The sequence below is a fragment of the Triturus cristatus genome, chromosome 10 (genome assembly GCF_964204655.1).
Source record: "Triturus cristatus chromosome 10, aTriCri1.1, whole genome shotgun sequence".
In the NCBI taxonomy this organism is placed as follows: domain Eukaryota; kingdom Metazoa; phylum Chordata; class Amphibia; order Caudata; family Salamandridae; genus Triturus; species Triturus cristatus.
The window spans coordinates 1,214,336,653-1,214,355,554 of record NC_140593.1 but is presented as its reverse complement, the minus strand read 5'-3'; the positions used below and the strand labels follow the sequence as shown (position 1 = coordinate 1,214,355,554).

Here is an 18,902-nt window from a genome sequence, read left to right as displayed (position 1 = left end):
TGGGGGTATGGGTAAACCCGAACTTCCCCACTTAATGATGCTCCAGAATAACCTGGAATCGTTCCTGTCACTAGCTATCTTTAGCTCAGACCAATGATGCTCGTCCCAGGCTTTCTTTGCCTTTGATATACTAGCTTTATATTCCTTTCTAGCAAATCGAATGGCAGTAGACTGCCTCCCCTTTATGGCGGTTCCTAGAGCTAGTCGAGCATCTCTACATTGGTCATTATACCACTTAGCAGGCTTTGCGACTCTCTTTCCTTTATTTTTCACTGGCTTAAGGAAGTGGTTTTTTATTGCACAAAAGAGAGAGTCGTGTATTTCAACTACTCTACCCAACCCGGTGCTAGATGAATTAATATGCTCAATGGCTAGTATTGCTTTATCTACTTCGCCACTGATGTTAGCAATGGCCAGTTGGTTAGTCACTATGTTTGCCCACCTTAATCTGTGCATATCATTAGTGGGGACAGTCAAAGGAGGGGCAAGCTCAGTCGGGCCAATGGTCCGGTTGGTAAAAAACCACCATTTATGATCTGCACACAGGGGGTTGTGGTCACTCTCACTCCTCCAAACAACCTCCATGTCGCAGATCAACCGCCATAATTTAAGACTACATAAAACATAGTCAATTCTACTTTTGTATCGCCCGTTATCAAATGTATTGGTCCCATTTTTATCACTTCGAGTCCTCCCATTTAGAGCTCTTAAGCCCTTTTCATAGCAGAGGGCATTCAAACTAATCACATCATCGGTCCAGTGCACAACCGATTTGAGCTCCAACTTGGGAACTCCCCATTGCCGATCTTCTTCGTCCCCAAGAAAATCATCTTCAGTAGCTAGGGGTTCGAATGTTCTATTAAAATCACCCGCAATGACAATGTTATTGTTTAGAGAGTGAATATCAAGGAGGCGTCCCAAGGCCGCTAAAACCTCAGATCTCCCTCCCCTATTACTCCTCACATAAACATTGTAAATGTCAAGCATTCCCAATTTATCTAGGTTCATTCTGATTAATTGAATGTCTCTATGGCTGGTGTCAATGGCTTTGACAACTAACTTTAGACTCTGACGGACCCATATAGTTAATCCACCCATAGGTCTCCCCTTTGGACCTTTTAAAGCAGGCACAGAGTAATTCAAATATCCCTGAGCGAAAGATGGTTCACATAGCCAGGTCTCTTGAAATATACATAGGTCAAAGTCATTAACGAAACAAAGCCAGTCGTCAGATATCAGTTTAGAGGCCAACCCAGCAATGTTCCATGAAAGTAGCTTCCCCATGTTATCCCCAGTGCCAACCGGGGGGTTAGTTAATAACGGAGGATCAAGGGAAATAAGGGGATTAATACAAATACCAACACTTGTTTCTAGTGGTAAGTTTCCTAGCTCGTTGGGAGGGGAAGGTAAATCAAAAGAAGTCTCTTGGATGACTGTCATTGGGCCCTTATGGTGGTTATGTCAATCCACTTCTTCAAGATTTGCTAGAACCTCATAGCGGTTTCCAAGAGAAATTACAGGATTGACTGTTTACAAAGTGGAGCCCGTGGAATAGCAGAGGGAACTATTTGAGTTCTTGGGTAAAAATATGTCAATTCCCAGGTAGAAATAAAAGACCTCGCATTGTTCCTATGCCAATTAAGAATATGGCTGACGGCTCTGGGGTCTCTGAAATTAATTATTACAATATCCCCGTTTATATTCTTAGGTGTGTTTCCCAACCAAGAGAGACGCCGTACATGTAGAATTTCGCCATTTATATACAAAGGAAGAGGGCGGTTCTGACCAAGCCAATGAATAACTTTATTTTTTAACTGCAAGTAACCTTCGGTTGTCCCCTCTTTTAATGCTGGGACTCCCGCGAGAACAACCACAAGGGGAACTGCTTCAGGTGGCAGTTCTAATTGGAGCCCCTTGCGTTTCTTTGCAGTAGGAGATGGAATTTTACCTTTTTTATCACGTGTTGTACCAGATTGAATTAAGTTGTCTTCCCTCAAAGACTCTCTATCTTTATTTGAAGTAGAGTGTTGCAATGATTTGGAAGTAATGACTCTTCCTATACTTTTATTATTTAGATTATTAATACTAGGATGATTTTGAGAAACAGAGTTTAGAGATGGTACAATGGGGGATGATACAACAGGTGCTGTAGTAATAGGGGGCACCATCACTGGCTTTGCAAAATTCTTGATTAATTCCCTGTTATTACCTATTAGCGATTCTAGATTATCAAGTCTATTAACTATTGTTTTTAATCTCTCGAGAATAGGTAAAATGAGAGATCTAAATAGCTGTTCGACATTACCCAATACCTCCGCAATAGATATATCATTTGCTAAGCAAGGAACGGGAGTAACTGGGAAAGATGTTTTATCAGTACAAGTTGAAGGACCCTTAGCAGTTGAAACCAAATCAGAGTGGTTACTCTTTTTTTTACTCTTTAACGGCTCACTACCTCTCTTTCTCCTTTTTTTAGGTGGTGTACCTGAAAATTTAGATTGCCACGGTGTGTTACCCTTTTGAGGTGGAAGCTTAACAGCTTGTGGTGGTGACTCAATTGAGAGTACTGGCTCTGAGACTGAATTAGGGAGTAGAAGTGGTGCAGTTAGGGACTGGACATTATTTAATTCGGGTAAGGAGGTTAAATTTTGTGATAGGATTGGGAGATCATCATTGCTGGAGTTATCTAGGTCTTCATTTTGGGAGTGGCAACTCCTAGGTGGGGAAGTGGCTGAGTGCAAAGAACCCACGAGGGATGGCGAGTTTTTGATAAGCTCAATAGAGCTACGGCGCTTTGCCCTTAGTTCAGCAAAGATTAATTCCCGTTCTAATCCCGAGTTGACCCTAAATAAATAACTATCTAGGGTCCCCTTGTTAGCGCCTCCAGCCATGTTAAAGATAATACAGCTGTGGTTGGACTATGGGTCGAGTTAACAGCTATAAATGAGGTAGCTCGCTATGGGTAAAACATGCAAAAAGAACAAAGGGTACAGAACAAGGGAGTGAATGCCAGCTCACGAATTAGTGTGTTCCAATAAAATCACAAGCACCTTTAAGGGGGTGAGCCCGGTCCGGTCTCCCTCGGCACCTGAGGGCTACAGAGGGCCCGCCCTTTGCCCGGGCTTAGCCCGGCGCGGACCCGCGCGCGGTCCCGCGAGGCGGTAGCCCAGCTGAAGTTTATAACGCCTCCAGGCGCCAAAGTACAGGAAGCGGCTACCTCTTCTGCCACAGGGAAAGCTGGGGGATGTAGTCTCCCCTCCTCACAGCGGCCGCGGTGGAATGGCGGCAGCGGGAGGGAGACGGTCAACAGACACGAAGATTGGAACCAGGGCAGGCAGGTAAGGTGTCAGCAGCAGGCACACAGGGAATGAAACAATATTTTCAAAACATGGAATGAAGCAAACATAGCATGAACACAAACTGTCACATTTCCCATGCTTCTGTGGCAAAATGAAACCATAAACAGGTGTACAATGTGCCACAAAATTCAAAGGCTTTTCGAGAGGCACGGAGGTTCCTTAGCGACAAGAGGAGGAGGGTAGGTTTCAGTAACAAGAAAAACAAGTGAACCTCGGAAGACAGCGCCTAACATTTCAGTCTTTGAATGCCCTGCAAATGTGATGAGATAAGAACAAGATTTACAGGCCTGTTTATTACAGAAAGCGAGTTTGTGGAAGAATACTGTAAACACAGCTTTGGTATGGGAAAGTACGAACTCAAGCTGGACAGCCTATTTATTTACAGTATTTATAGCGCGCAACACTCACCCCCTGGGGGATATCACAGCGCTAGAAGGCTCCCTATTCCTTTCGATTGTGAGAACAGAACTGATATGAACATGAACAGGAAAAGCATTATCTTCTGAAAAACCATGTTATTTTTTCTGAAATAGAGATGGTTGTCTGTAAGATAAAATGATAAGGGTAAAGTGTTTTGAATGTATATTGACTTATTAAACACTGTTGTGCTCAGCTCAAAATTTGACAGATAGCGCCACCATGTGTTGGACTCTCATTAGTGCCGGTGTTGAGAATTAAGTGATGGTGCAGAGTACTGGAAACCACCCACTCAAATTAAGCACTGGGATTGGATTTACTAATAAGAATGTATTTCTAACCCTTTTTAGCAACATTGGGATACCAAAAGAATGAGGAAAAAACATAGGAGCATATTTACAAGAAGCTGGCCGGAGCGCGGTGTTACGCCAAAATAGGTAAGTACGTGACCTGATGGTTTAAAATGCAGGAATGCACCGTATTTGCAAGAAGGAGCCGCACCCCTGCGTTACCCCCTGGCGCTGCTGCTAATAAAGCTGCCTAGCGCCAGCGCAGGCAACCTAGTGCCATTTTGCTTGGATGGCTGCGCTGCAGGGGCTATTGTTTATGTGCGGGAAAGGACACCTTCCTGCATATAAACAATCTTTACACGCAATTTGCTTTATCTATGTATGCAGCAGAGTGCAACACACGTCAAAAGAGCAACATACAAGGAGAAATAAAACATTTCTCCTCGTATCGCCTGCTTAAGATTAGGTATTCCCTGGTAATATTTTTGGCGCTGTGCCATACCTTGTAAATATGTGGATGCATCAAAAAGAAATTGGTGTTGCGGTGGAATTCCCATTGCACGCCCCTTTCACGCTAACTGCTGCATGAATAGAGGCATTATTTACAAGGCGGCGTTAAGCCACATTAAGGGGCTTAACGCTGCCTTGTAAATAAGGTGAAGGAGTTAACACTACCAGACCGTCGGAAAAAGTGAAGTTCTGGCGGTGATAATCCCTTGTAAATATGCCCCATAATGGTATAACCTAAACCATGCAGCTCTTTGATGACAGTTCATGGGTCACTCTGCTATATTCGAGTTGCAACTTATGAACTGCAAGTAACAAAAGGATCTCTGTGACATAAACAGTAACCCACTGAGCTATCCACTTAAAATACAGTTCTGTGATCTGCATAGTACATGTTCTTTGCAGCAGGTATCTTAGCCCTCTGTGCTACTGTATGATGAGTTCAAAACTAACACTAAACAAAACTGACCATGCTCCAGCAGGAACACTCTTCCTCACCAGAGTTATCTGGACAATTTTATTGTTGCCTGAAAACTGCTGGACACACAAGCAGGCACTTTTTTAAACTGAGCGCCAGGTGGGGGTGCACCGGTCACACCGCCCTAAAGCCGGCCCTGGTCGTGCTGTAAGAGAGACCCTGCAGCTGCTCACAACCACACATTGGTGCACAGAGCACCATCACCTACCTCCGTGCATCGCTCACTCCCTGCACGTGCAGTCGAAGACACGCTCTCCAATGTGCTCCCCAGCGGTTGGGCTCTCACACAAGCCTTGTGAGGTGCTCTCTGGTGAGGGCACCCTCTCCCTGGTGCTCTCCGAGTCACGGTATACTATCCCAGAAAAAGCACCCTCTCCCAGCAGTGCCAGACTCTTCCAGGTGCACCCCTAGTGACAGCGCCCTCTCCCTGTGACTGCTCCCACTGCCAGGGACTGCACCCTCTCCCAGTCACTGCTCCCTCTCCTTGGTGCTCTCCCAGTGACGGGACCCTCTCCCAGTGACCGAACCTTCTCCTGGGTGCTTTCCTAGTGACTGCTCCCTCCTCCACTGACTGCTTCCTCTCCCAGTGACTGCTCCCTCGCCTAGTGACTGCTCCCTCTCCCAGTGACTGCTCCCTCTCCTTGGTTTTTCTCCCAGTGACTGCAGCTTCTCCCTGGTGCTTTCCTAATGACTGCTCCCTCTACCAGTCACTGGACCCTCTCCCATTTACTGCTTCCTTCTCCCAGGGACTTCTCCCTCTCCCAGTGACTGCTTCCTCTCCCAGTGACTTGTCCCTCTCCCATTTACTGCTTCCTTCTCCCAGGGACTTCTCCCTCTCCCAGTGACTGCACCTTCTCTCTGATGCTCTCCTGGTGACTGCTCTCTCTTCCAGTGATTTCTCCCTCTCCCATTAGCTGGGCCCTCTCCCTGTGACTGCACCTTCTCCCAGGTCTCCCCCAGTGATTGATTCCTCTCCCAGTGACTGCTCCCTCTCCCAGTGACTTCTCCCTCTTCCAGTGACTGCTCCCTCTCCCAGTGACTTTTCCCTCTCCCAGTGACTGCACCCTCTCCCTGGTGCTCTTCCAGTGACTGCTCCCTCTGTCAGTGACTGCTCTCTTACAGTGACAGCACCCTCTCCAAGTGACTGCTCCCTCTCCCAGTGACAGCTCCTCTCCCTCCACAGCTGTTCTCTGGCCGCCTCACAGCGCTGTAGCCCCTGTCACAGAGCTCCGGCCTGTCCTCGTGTGTGGCGCACACGTGGTGCCCTGTCAGCGCTCTGTCAGCAGCCTCTGTCTAGAATCTGTAGCGCTTGGGTGTTGTGACGCTGCTGTGTGCACTCGTGTACGGTTCACAGCGGCCCCCACCCCCACTCAGTCATTCACAACCCTCAATAACAATTCATGGTAGGAGGGAGCCAGCAGGGACTGGGCGGGGAGGGCCCGGCAGAGCTGGGGGAGACAAAAGCAAGAGGGAATGAACTCAGCGAAGCCTGGGACAGCCGGGGAGGCGCTGTAGTGCACACTGTGTTGTCACGTGCATTTGCACGCACACAGTGCACACTGAATACAGTGTGCCATGTGCAGAGGCTGAGCGGTAGTGGAAAATATGGGAAATCTGCAGGAACTTTTTTCACACCTTTGAGAATCTGTTTTAAGCGAAGTTAAAATAACGAACTAACATCGGCGCTCACTGGATTATAATATGTTTCAACATCTCTGGGTGTTTAGAAAGTAAGATATTGAAATCATTAGGCTGTCTGTCGCACACGTCTCTCCTCAGCCTCATCTTTCCGTCCTCTTTCCAGGTTCCTTCAAACACTTCCCTCTTTCATAAAGTTAGGATTCTGGGCCCTTTACACGTGTGCAGCGCCTGAGGTCAAGGAGAGCGTCCCCCACACAGGGCTCTCCAGGGGCCACGGAGAGCGTCCCCCACACAGGGCTCTCCAGAGGCCAAGGAGAGCGTCCCCCACACAGGGCTCTCCAGAGGCGAAGGAGAGCGTCCCCCACACAGGGCTCTCCAGAGGCCAAGGAGAGCGTCCCCCACACAGGGCTCTCTCCAGAGGTCAAGGAGAGTGTCCCCCACACAGGGCTCTCTCCAGAGGTCAAGGAGAGTGTCCCCCACACAGGGCTCTCCAGAGGTCAAGGAGAGCGTTGCTCACACAGGGCTCTCCAGAGGCCAAGGAGAGCGTCCCCCACACAGGGCTCTCCAGAGGTCAAGGAGAGCGTCCCCCACACAGGGCTCTCTCCAGAGGTCAAGGAGAGTGTCCCCCACACAGGGCTCTCTCCAGAGGTCAAGGAGAGTGTCCCCCACACAGGGCTCTCCAGAGGTCAAGGAGAGCGTCCCCCACACAGGGCTCTCTCCAGAGGTCAAGGAGAGTGTCCCCCACACAGGGCTCTCCAGAGGTCAAGGAGAGCGTCCCCCACACAGGGCTCTCCAGAGGTCAAGGAGAGCGTCCCCCACACAGGGCTCTCCAGAGGTCAAGGAGAGCGTCGCTCACACAGGGCTCTCCAGAGGTCAAGGAGAGCGTCCCCCACACAGGGCTCTCCAGAGGCCAAGGAGAGCGTCCCCCACACAGGGCTCTCCAGAGGTCAAGGAGAGCATTCCCCACACAGGGCTCTCCAGAGGTCAAGGAGAGCGTCGCTCACACAGGGCTCTCCAGAGGTCAAGGAGAGCGTCCCCCACACAGGGCTCTCCAGAGGCCAAGGTCCAGATCCCAAGGAGAGCGTCCCCCACACAGGTCTCTCCAGAGGCCAAGTAGAGCGTGCCCCATGCAGGGCTCTCCAGAGGCCAAGGTCCAGAGCGTCCCCCACACAGGGCTGTCCAGAGGCCAAGGAGAGCGTCCCCCACACAGGGCTCTCCAGAGGTCAAGGAGAGTGTCCCCCACACAGGGCTCTCCAGAGGTCAAGGAGAGCGTCCCCCACACAGGGCTCTCTCCAGAGGTCAAGGAGAGTGTCCCCCACACAGGGCTCTCCAGAGGTCAAGGAGAGCGTCCCCCACACAGGGCTCTCCAGAGGTCAAGGAGAGCGCCCCCCACACAGGGCTCTCCAGAGGTCAAGGAGAGCGTCCCCCACACAGGGCTCTCCAGAGGTCAAGGAGAGTGTCCCCCACACAGGGCTCTCCAGAGGTCAAGGAGAGCGTCGCTCACACAGGGCTCTCCAGAGGTCAAGGAGAGCGTCCCCCACACAGGGCTCTCCAGAGGCCAAGGAGAGCGTCCCCCACACAGGGCTCTCCAGAGGTCAAGGAGAGCGTCCCCCACACAGGGCTCTCCAGAGGCCAAGGTCCAGATCCCAAGGAGAGCGTCCCCCACACAGGTCTCTCCAGAGGCCAAGGAGAGCGTGCCCCACACAGGGCTCTCCAGAGGCCAAGGAGAGCGTCCCCCACACAGGGCTGTCCAGAGGCCAAGGAGAGCGTCCCCCACACAGGGCTCTCCAGAGGTCAAGGAGAGCGTCCCCCACACAGGGCTCTCCAAAGGCCAAGGAGAGCATCTCCCACACAGGGCTCTCCAGAGGTCAAGGTCCAGAGGCCAAGGAGCGCGTCCCCCACACAGGGCTCTCCAGAGGTCAAGGAGAGCGTCCCCCCCACAGGGCTCTCCAGAGGCCACGGAGAGCGTCCCCCACACAGAGCTGTCTAGAGGCCAAGGAGCGCATCCCCCACACAGGGCTCTCCAGAGGTCAAGGAGAGCGTCCCCCACACAGGGCTCTCTCCAGAGGTCAAGGAGAGCATCCCCCACAGAGGGCTCTCCAGAGGCCAAGGAGAGCGTCCCCCACACAGAGCTGTCTAGAGGCCAAGGAGAGCGTCCCTCACACAGGGCTCTCCAGAGGTCAAGGAGAGCGTCCCCCACACAGGGCTCTCCAGAGGCCACGGAGAGCGTCCCTCACACAGGGCTCTCCAGAGGTCAAGGTCCAGAGGCCAAGGAGCGCGTCCCCCACACAGGGCTCTCCAGAGGTCAAGGAGAGTGTCCCCCACACAGGGCTCTCCAGAGGCCAAGGTCCAGAGCCCAAGGAGAGCGTCCCCCACACAGGTCTCTCCAGAGGCCAAGGAGAGCGTCCCCCACACAGGGCTCTCCAGAGGCCAAGGTCCAGAGCCCAAGGAGAGCGTCCCCCACACAGGGCTCTCCAGAGGCCAAGGAGAGCGTCCCCCACACAGGGCTGTCCAGAGGCCAAGGAGAGTGTCCCCCACACAGGGCTCTCCAGAGGCCAAGGAGAGCGTCCCCCACACAGAGCTGTCTAGAGGCCAAGGAGAGTGTCCCCCACACAGGGCTCTCCAGAGGTCAAGGTCCAGAGGCCAAGGAGCACGTCCCCCACACAGGGCTCTCCAGAGGTCAAGGAGAGCGTCCCCCACACAGGGCTCTCTCCAGAGGTCAAGGAGAGCGTCCCCCACACAGGTCTCTCCAGAGGTCAAGGAGAGAGTCCCCCACACAGGGCTCTCCAGAGGCCAAGGAGAGCGTCCCTCACACAGGGCTCTCCAGAGGTCAAGGAGAGTGTCCCCCACACAGGGCTCTCCACTGGCCCAGGAGAGCGTCCCCCACACAGGGCTCTCCAGAGGCCAAGGAGAGCGTCCCCCACACAGGGTTCTCCAGAGGCCAAGGAGAGCGTCCCCCACACAGGGTTCTCCAGAGGTCAAGGAGAGCGTCCCCCACACAGGGCTCTCCAGAGGTCAAGGAGAGCATCCCCCACACAGGTCTCTCCTCACGGCCTGTCCTTGCCTCTGGCTCAGCTCTACAAGGTTTCACCCCCTCTTCCTGATAGGCGCACATCAAGCAAAAGACGTGTTTGTGGCTTGAAATAACTCCTATCACGATAAGAGCTACGTGCACCACATTTTCAAATGGATTCAATAAATGTGAGATTTATAGTCAGAAGTCAAATGGGGAATAACCTTTATCAGTCAAGCGCTTAACAAGCCTATGTTAAATGGTGCTCTCTATTTAAGAAGTAGGTTTAACCCCAATATTATGCTGGACATCCATTTTTTTAAACGTAAAATTGATCTTTTGAGTGTGCATTCAGAAACACTAAAAAGTCCATGAAATCGGAACACCACACATTGAAGCACCAAATGTTGCATAAACTGAGTTTCTGGCTGAGCTCTACAAGGTTTGTTTTGACACCCACGGGTGACACAAGTGAATTTAGTTCAATGCACCAGTGCTGAATGTGAAAAACAGTCGAACCCCCACCCAGTACATTGATGAGGTGGTGTCAGTGCTTTTGGGTTACTAGCGGGGATGCAGTGGTAACCCAAGCGATCATTTATTAATGATTTACACACTCAAGATCACTAGAAACAGAATATGTAGTTGAACATGTTTATTTTGAAATAGTTATTTTAAAATGCCGGAGTCTAGTGCATACAATATTGGTAACATCACAGCAGATTATAAGAAACAGCTAAGTTTTTCAATAGCAGTGAAAACAGGGAAAAATGGTAACATCACAATTTGTAGCCCTTAAACGCTCACTGTGCTATCTCTAAGCGCTATGCTAGTTCTAGCAAATGAATACATAATGAGCCTGAGTTTTAGAGGTGCTGCGCATACCTGGACAACAGGGTTTGTTGTCTGTTTGGAACAGCTTGTCAGCTATTTCGAGCACGGGGCTAAGAGCGAGGCGATTGTGTGTACGAGAGAACACACTCCTGGCACTAGTAGTGAAGGCAGCATGGAATGCTTTGTAGAGCCTCGGGGAGTCTTTCTGGAGGCGTCTTCAGTCGAGATGGAATCTGGTGCCGTACTCATCTGGATCTGCGTCTACGACCTGGGTGATGTTTCTCTCCTAACTAAGTGGTCAAGTGGTAGTGATATTATATCTTATGACATAATCACATATATTGGTGGATGTACTAATAAGGTAAAATTACTTCAATATAGACCACATTATTTGGGTTGTGGTTGTTATATGACCTTGAAAAAGGTACCCGTCCCCGATTGATGAAGTTCTGGGGGTTTTGTTGATGTCTGTATCTGAATGACTTGATACTTTCACCGTGTTGATGATCCTGCATAATTTGAGTAAAAATGGCAGCCTCCATTGCCAAAGACGGAGCCTCCATGGTCTAAGATGACGCCCTCCATTACCGAGGATAGATTCAGACACAAAGGTAAACAGGCTGGACAGGCGAACTAAAACAGAGACTATAGGTAAAATGGAACCTGTACTGTATGTGTCTGAGAACCTAAAACTAAAAGAAAGAAGCCTAAAAGCAAGTGATGAAAATAAAAGAATTATGGAGGGAAAAAGTCATAGGATGTACGACTTCTTGGAATAATTTCTAAGCTAAAGTGTCATTAATTTATTTTGAATGGGTTTTGATTGATGTTGCTTATCAGACATATTCATTATACATTTACAGGATAAAAGCAATGCCAGAAGCGTGCATTTGATGAAATATCAATTCATTGCTTGTTGCATGTTCAATAGCACATGTAACAAGTGATGAACTGGTCATGTATTGTGATGAATTCAATGGAATGAAAAGGGTCTTTGCGCTGGAAGACACGATCCTTACAACACCCTGTTCCTTTGCAACCTTTTTTTCCTCAGCATTCTGCATTGACCCCAGCGTGTCCGCCCCTTCATACTTCTCAGCCTCTTGACCTGATTCCATGGCGTCTGTCCTCTCACACACTTCTCACTGCAGCCCATAGCTCTCCGTCCTCATTCCATGGTGTCTGTCCTCTCACACACTTCTCACTGCAGCCCATAGCTCTCCGTCCTCATTCCATGGCGTCCGTCCCCTCACACACTTCTCACTGCAGCCCATAGCTCTCCGTCCTCATTCCATGGCGTCTGTCCTCTCACACACCTCTCACTGCAGCCCATAGCTCTCCGTCCTCATTCCATGGCGTCTGTCCTCTCACACACTTCTCACTGCAGCCCATAGCTCTCCGTCCTCATTCCATGGCGTCTGTCCTCTCACACACTTCTCACTGCAGCCCATAGCTCTCCGTCCTCATTCCATGGCGTCTGTCCTCTCACACACTTCTCACTGCAGCCCATAGCTCTCCGTCCTCATTCCATGGCGTCTGTACCCCTCACACACTTCTCACTGCAGCCCATAGCTCTCTGTCCTCATTCCATGGTGTCTGTCCTCTCACACACTTCTCACTGCAGCCCATAGCTCTCCGTCCTCATTCCATGGCGTCTGTCCTCTCACACACTTCTCACTGCAGCCCATAGCTCTCCGTCCTCATTCCATGGCGTCTGTCCTTTCACACACTTCTCACTGCAGCCCATAGCTCTCCGTCCTCATTCCATGGCGTCTGTACCCCTCACACACTTCTCACTGCAGCCCATAGCTCTCTGTCCTCATTCCATGGTGTCTGTCCTCTCACACACTTCTCACTGCAGCCCATAGCTCTCCGTCCTCATTCCATGGCGTCTGTCCTCTCACACACTTCTCACTGCAGCCCATAGCTCTCCGTCCTCATTCCATGGTGTCTGTCTTCTCACACACTTCTCACTGCAGCCCGCAGCTCTCCGTCCTCATTCCATGGTGTCTGTCCCCTCACACACTTCTCACTGCAGCCCATAGCTCTCCCCTCACACACTTCTGACTGCAGCCCATAGCTCTCCCCTCACACACTTCTCACGGCAGCCCATAGCTCTCCGTCCTCATTCCATGGTGTCTGTCCTCTCACACACTTCTCACTGCAGCCCATAGCTCTCCGTCCTCATTCCATGGCGTCCGTCCCCTCACACACTTCTCACTGCAGCCCATAGCTCTCCGTCCTCATTCCATGGTGTCTGTCCCCTCACACACTTCTCACTGCAGCCCATAGCTCTCCGTCCTCATTCCATGGTGTCTGTCCTCTCACACACTTCTCACTGCAGCCCATAGCTCTCCGTCCTCATTCCATGGCGTCTGTCCCCCTCACACACTTCTCACTGCTGCCCATAGCTCTCCGTCCTCATTCGATGGTGTCTGTCCCCCTCACACACTTCTCACTGCAGCCCATAGCTCTCCGTCCTCATTCCATGGCGTCTGTCCTCTCACACACTTCTCACTGCAGCCCATAGCTCTCTGTCCTCATTCCATGGTGTCTGTCCCCTTCACACACTTCTCACTGCAGTCCATAGCTCTCCGTCCTCATTCCATGGTGTCTGTCCTCTCACACACTTCTCACTGCAGCCCATAGCTCTCCATCCTCATTCCATGGTGTCTGTCCTCTCACACACTTCTCACAGCAGCCCATAGCTCTCTGTCCTCATTCCATGGTGTCTGTCCTCTCACACACTTCTCAATGCAGCCCATAGCTCTCCGTCCTCATTCCATGGTGTCTGTCCCCCTCACACACTTCTCACTGCAGCCCATAGCTCTCCGTCCTCATTCCATGGCGTCTGTCCTCTCACACACTTCTCACTGCAGCCCATAGCTCTCCGTCCTCATTCCATGGTGTCTGTCCTCTCACACACTTCTCACTGCAGCCCATAGCTCTCCGTCCTCATTCCATGGCGTCTGTACCCCTCACACACTTCTCACTGCAGCCCATAGCTCTCTGTCCTCATTCCATGGTGTCTGTCCTCTCACACACTTCTCACTGCAGCCCATAGCTCTCCGTCCTCATTCCACGGTGTTGGACTTGGCCCTTTTTGCAGGGTCGTCCTTAAACTTTTTGCCTTCCTCCTGTATTTTTTCTGACCTGTTGTTGGCTGTTTTATGACTCTGGGCATCTTACCACTGCAGATCAGTGCTAAAGTGCATATGCTCTCCCTACTGTAAAATGTATATGTTGGTTGGATTCCATGATTGGCTTATTTGGTTTACTGTCAGCCCCTAGTAAAGTGCACCAGGAGTGCCAGGGCTTGTAAAAACAAATGCTGCTGGTGGGCTTGCAGCACTGGTTGTGCCACTCACAGAAGCGGCCTAGTAAAATGTGTCTAAGGTCTGCCATTGCAGAATCTGCGTGCAGTCTGGTACTGTCATGCTGACTGCGCAAGTGCACCTACTTGCCAGTCCCTAAACCTTCCCTTGACTACATATTAGTCACCCCTCTGGTAGACCCGAGGGCAGGGTGCATTGTAGGAATAAGGTAAGACATGCCCTGATGTGTGTGGCATGTCCTAATAGTGAATTACAGCCATTTTCGTTTTTCACTATTGAAGGCTACCTGCTCTCCATAGGCCAGAATGGGCTGCTGGAATTATTACACTCTATAATCCCAGTGGACTCAGAGAGCACGGTAGAAAGTCAAGTTTAGCATGCCTGAACTCAGAATAATAAAATACTTCTTTTGGAAAAGTTTATTTTAATATCCTGTGTTTGTAAATACTACTTTTAGAAAGTTAGTATTTACTTGCCTAACCATTTCAGTCCGCCTCTGCTGTGTGTGTGTGAGTTCTGCCTAGTTTCAGTGAGGGGCAGGGCTGGGAAATTCCAGGAGACAGGCTGGCTGCCAGGTGGTGGGTAGAGAGATTACACCAGGATGGGTGGGAGGAGTACACCCTGACTCTGAATAGACCTGTGCTCTGCCACCACAATCCTGGCTCCGCCCCCTGTGGAGCGGCTGATGTCTCTGCCCTGTGCACTGAAAGGAAAGAGCAGAGTCACCACAACAAAGTGCTCCAAAACCGGACTAAGCCAGGTACAGGCCCCCTCGCGACAAAGAACAAAAGAAACTGTGTATAAAAGAAGGAGCCCTGCTCCCAAAAAATCAGATCCTGTTTACGCCAAGAAGAACCTCTGCCCGAAGAGAAGGACCTGGGAAAGCTGCATGGAGGAGTACTGTCTCTAAGCCTGAGAGACTGGCCTGTGGTGGGTGCCTTGCTGCAAGAAGGAGAGGAAAAGACTAAGAAAGACTTTTTGAATCAACTTGTGCTTTGTGAACAATCTCCAAGGGCTTGCTGGTGAACTTGCCCCCTGAACTGCGCCCCAGGAACAGTGGGCGCTACCCCTCCTAGGAAGAAAGGAAGCTGCTGCTGGTGAATTGCGAACGCTGACCCCAGAGAACCTGTGTGCCCCCATCTCGCCGAGCAACGTGACCTCCACCGACTGTGCTGCTGTGAGCACCGTGACGGCCTGCCCGCCTGGCCTGAACAAAGTGAACTGCTGCCCCCTCGAGCCGGAGCTCGCACCGTAAGGAAAGACTGTCGGATTCCAAGCCCCGAGCCTCTGTGGCCCGAGCCGCAGAGACCACTGTGAGGATCGACGACACTCAAGTTCGCCACTTCTGGTTGATGCCGACAACGCTGCGCGCTGAAATCACCCCTGAGCCGCCCCTCCTTCCACCCACCTCGAGGAGTGCCGTGAAGTCCTGAGGCGCCCCACCAAGCATCGCCGTTCTCTGACCCAGCGGGACTGCAACGCGACGCGGGACTCCCCTCTGATGACTGCCGAGGCCGCCCCGAACTCTCCATAAAGAATAAAGGTACTGTGCGCTCCAAACGCCCCTGTACGAGGCGTACCCTCCGCTGTACGGTCCGTACTGCACTGTACGCCACCGTCCCCGTACGCTGTTCACGCGGGAAGCGTGAGGCTTAGAAGGCCTAATACCCAGCCCGTACGGAGCTTACTTACGACTGTACGACCCGTACGGTTTAAACCCCCGTACGCTTGCTCACGCGGGAAGCGTGAGGCGAAGAGGCGATCGCACCCGCATCGTACGACGCGTACCAGCGCCGGTGCGGTACGTACAAAAAGCGCTACGGCGTGCACGGGCCCCAAAGAAGCAGAAATTGCACCAAACTTTGCTATTTAAAGAACTGTGGCATCCTGAACTCTGCAATACAAGTAACTGGAACCATATTTAAAAGATAGACACTGTATTTGAAGCCTGCTTGAAGAGTCCTTATATAAAGAGCTTTAGTTTGATAAAATACAGTCTTGTGTCTCTGTGTGGTGGGTTGGTGGTTATTGTGGGACACCCTAAGTGCTTAACCTCATGCCCTCTGGAATCTAGCCTGACTGCTCACGCCACGTTACCTAGAGGGTGAGCAGGGGTTATTTTTCACGAGTAATCCTTTGCCCTGACTTAGAGGAAAGGGTCCCTGCTTGTCGCAAGTGCATCCCTGCGCCAACCAGAGACCCCGGATTCTAACATTGGTGGCAGCGGTGAGGATCTACGGATTTGCATTTGTGGTGTCTGCGCATTGATTACTAGCCATTGCACAGTGAGGACAGTCCAGTAGCTTGAGCCACAGACTTTTAATTTTTGCTTGCCAAGAAAGAAGATCCCTTGTGTTTGGAGTCATGCCTGGCCCAAACAGCATAGAGAAAACGACCGCTGAAGCCTCTGAAATAGAAGAGGTTGAATGGGATGAGTCAAAACTGGACAGCTACAAGAGATCAGAACTCAAGTACTTCTGCAGGAAGTTCAAGGTTCCACATGTGGGATGCAGGATCAAATCAGATCTCTACAAGGCGCTGAAAGCCTGGATGGAATCAAGGGGTGCAACTGAGGAGATTGTGCCTGCGGAACCAGCGGAGAGCGTCCATAGTTTTGGCAGAGGCCTGTCGCCAGAACAGCTGGCAGACAGACAGGCCACCAGGGATCATGAAATGAAATTGGCAGAGCTGAAATTAAATGGCCAATTGGAGCTAGAAAGCAAGAAGCTGGCTCTGGAAGAAAAGAAAATGCAAATGGAGCATGACTTGATAATGAGGAAGCTTAACTTAGAGATCGAGAGGCTTGAGACCATGAGTGTCTCAGACCAGCAACAAGAAATGTGTGTAGCTCAGAGATTGAGCTTTGCTGAGTGGGAGGAGGAATCCAGCTCAGATGGTGGCAGCAATATTGAATTTTCTAGTGCTGAGAGAGTAGTACGCACACCCAGAGATGTGGCTCCTGACTTTAAGGAGGGGGTTAACATACACCAGGAGGATCAAGGGCATGAGGTAGCTCCAGTAAGTGCACAGTGTCCCTGAGAGGAATAGGGTAACTGGTGCAGGGGTTCATGGTCCTAGTGGTGGGAGGGACACTCTACTGACTCTAGCTGAGAGGTACAGGGAGAGGGGTTCCCCCAAAATTGAAGTCCTGGTATGTGAGTGTGAAGACCGCCCAGAAGAGTGTGGGTTGTGTGACACAGACAGTCAGATACTGTCTTGGCAGTCTCAGGAGAGTGGTGTGGAATACGTGTGCGAGGCACTGGATGGTGGTGTGAAGGATAGTTTGGTTAACCTCTGTGGGGGGCTGTGTGATCCAATTGTGGGAGAGCATATTGTAAGTCCCTGTTTTCCAGAGCTATGCCAACACCTGTTGAATAGTGAGTTCTCTGACCGCAGGGAGCTCACATTGGAGGCAGACCTTTTGGTGGAGTCCAGTGGGTCTGGAAAGGCATTGGGGAGTGATCCCAAGAGGAGTGGTTAAGGTATCTTCAAACCAAGGGTGGTGGAAGTGGCTCAGAGTAGCCCAACTAGGTCCTGTAGTAGTGAGAGGGGTGTAGGGCCTCACGTCCTGTCTTTAAGGGGAAGGAGTGAGAATGGGTTATGTCCCGGTAGTGCCCAACCTCAGTCTCAGTGCTTGGATGGTTCTTTAAGGGAACACCAGGTGGGGAGCCTAGTCTGTCCTGAGGGGCTGCCCGTTGTGCGGGATCCCCTAGTGTCTGGTGAACGGGGAGTGTCTGTAGGCAAGCCTCCCTCAGTTCTGGTGTCTGGCAGTACCGCTCCAGTTGGGAGGGTGCAGAAGTCCAGATTGAGGGGTGAGAGGGGGAAAGAGTCCCCAGTGGAAAAACCAGTGGGTCAGGGGCCAGCCAGAAGGGCTGCGTCACCAGTGAATGACCATGGTGACACCACTTCTGTCCTGGGGGATCTTCATGCACTGTCAGATGAACAGGGGTCGGGAGATCAGCGCCAGTTAGACTGTCACAGGACACATGAGTTATGTGTCACCCTCAGGGGGGGCATGCGTGCTCCCCGGGAAGTCCTGGTGGGCCAGGCGAGCGTTCAACCGCATGGGTTGGTCCCAGGGTTGGGAAGCCAGGTTCAGGTGTTATCTGACCTGGAGGGTGGGACAACTGTAATCAGTGTCCTGACCCAGGTTGCTTCTAGGGGTACCACTCCAGTTGGGAGTGTGCGGTACTCTGGAAGGGGGTGCAGAGGGAGGAAGTCCTCGCCTCTGACCCCGGCTCAACTGAAGGGTTTAGACCCTAGGTTGGAGGGCCAGGTTCAGGGTGTCCCCCCTGACCTGGACGCCCAGTTGCAGGATAGAACCCCTGAACTGGTGGGCTAATTGCGCAGGACACCTGCCCCAGGTGCCCTGGCAATTCTGGAGGGGAGTACCACTCCAAGTGGGAGGGTACAGAGCCCCAAGGAGGAGGACCGGGTGTGGGAGAGGCCACCCCAGTCTTTGGTCCAGCCGCCGGATACAGGCCTGGGGCTGGTGAGTCAGTGCCAGGATGTCATACCTGACCTGACAGGAGGGAGAATGGACAAAGGGTGCCAAGCACCTGGGGCTGCTGCTCCCCGCTCCCTGGCGCCACAGAGGTTTGAGAGCCCTGAGAGACATACGGCCTGGGTCTCATCCCTGACTACTGTCAGTGGCCACTGTAGCATTTTGCTGTCTGTCTGTTGGGACACACCTGTGGGCCAGTTAAGGTTAGGTGCTGCACAGGTGGTGTCCACAGGTGAGGAGAAGGGTTTCCCATGGATTGGCTTGGTGGGCCCTGAGAGTATGGACAGAGGGATTCCAATAGGTTCAGATTGGCGTAGAACTGGAGGCTGCCCCTGCAGTTGCGGGCCAGGTCCTTGTTCTATCGCCCCAAGCAGGGAAGACCATCACGGTGATGATTGGTCTGCCCTGCGTTTTGGCTGGAAGGGGGTTGTGTTGGACTTGGCCCTTTTTGCAGGGTCATCCCTAAACTTTTTGCCTTCCTCCTGTATTTTTTCTGACCTGTTGTTGGCTGTTTTATGACTCTG

General features: G+C 51.6%; 1 protein-coding gene across 1 annotated transcript in view; it reads right to left on the bottom strand.

Annotated features, from left to right (window-relative positions):
* The window catches only part of LOC146797091 (deoxyribonuclease-1-like), a 54,562-nt gene extending 48,347 nt beyond the window's left edge, over positions 1-6,215 (bottom strand). The window contains exon 1 of the mRNA XM_085630301.1: positions 5,260-6,215. The gene's annotated coding sequence lies outside the window, so the exon portion shown is untranslated. The remainder of the gene's footprint in view (positions 1-5,259) is intronic.
* Positions 6,216-18,902: the final 12,687 nt, after the last annotated feature.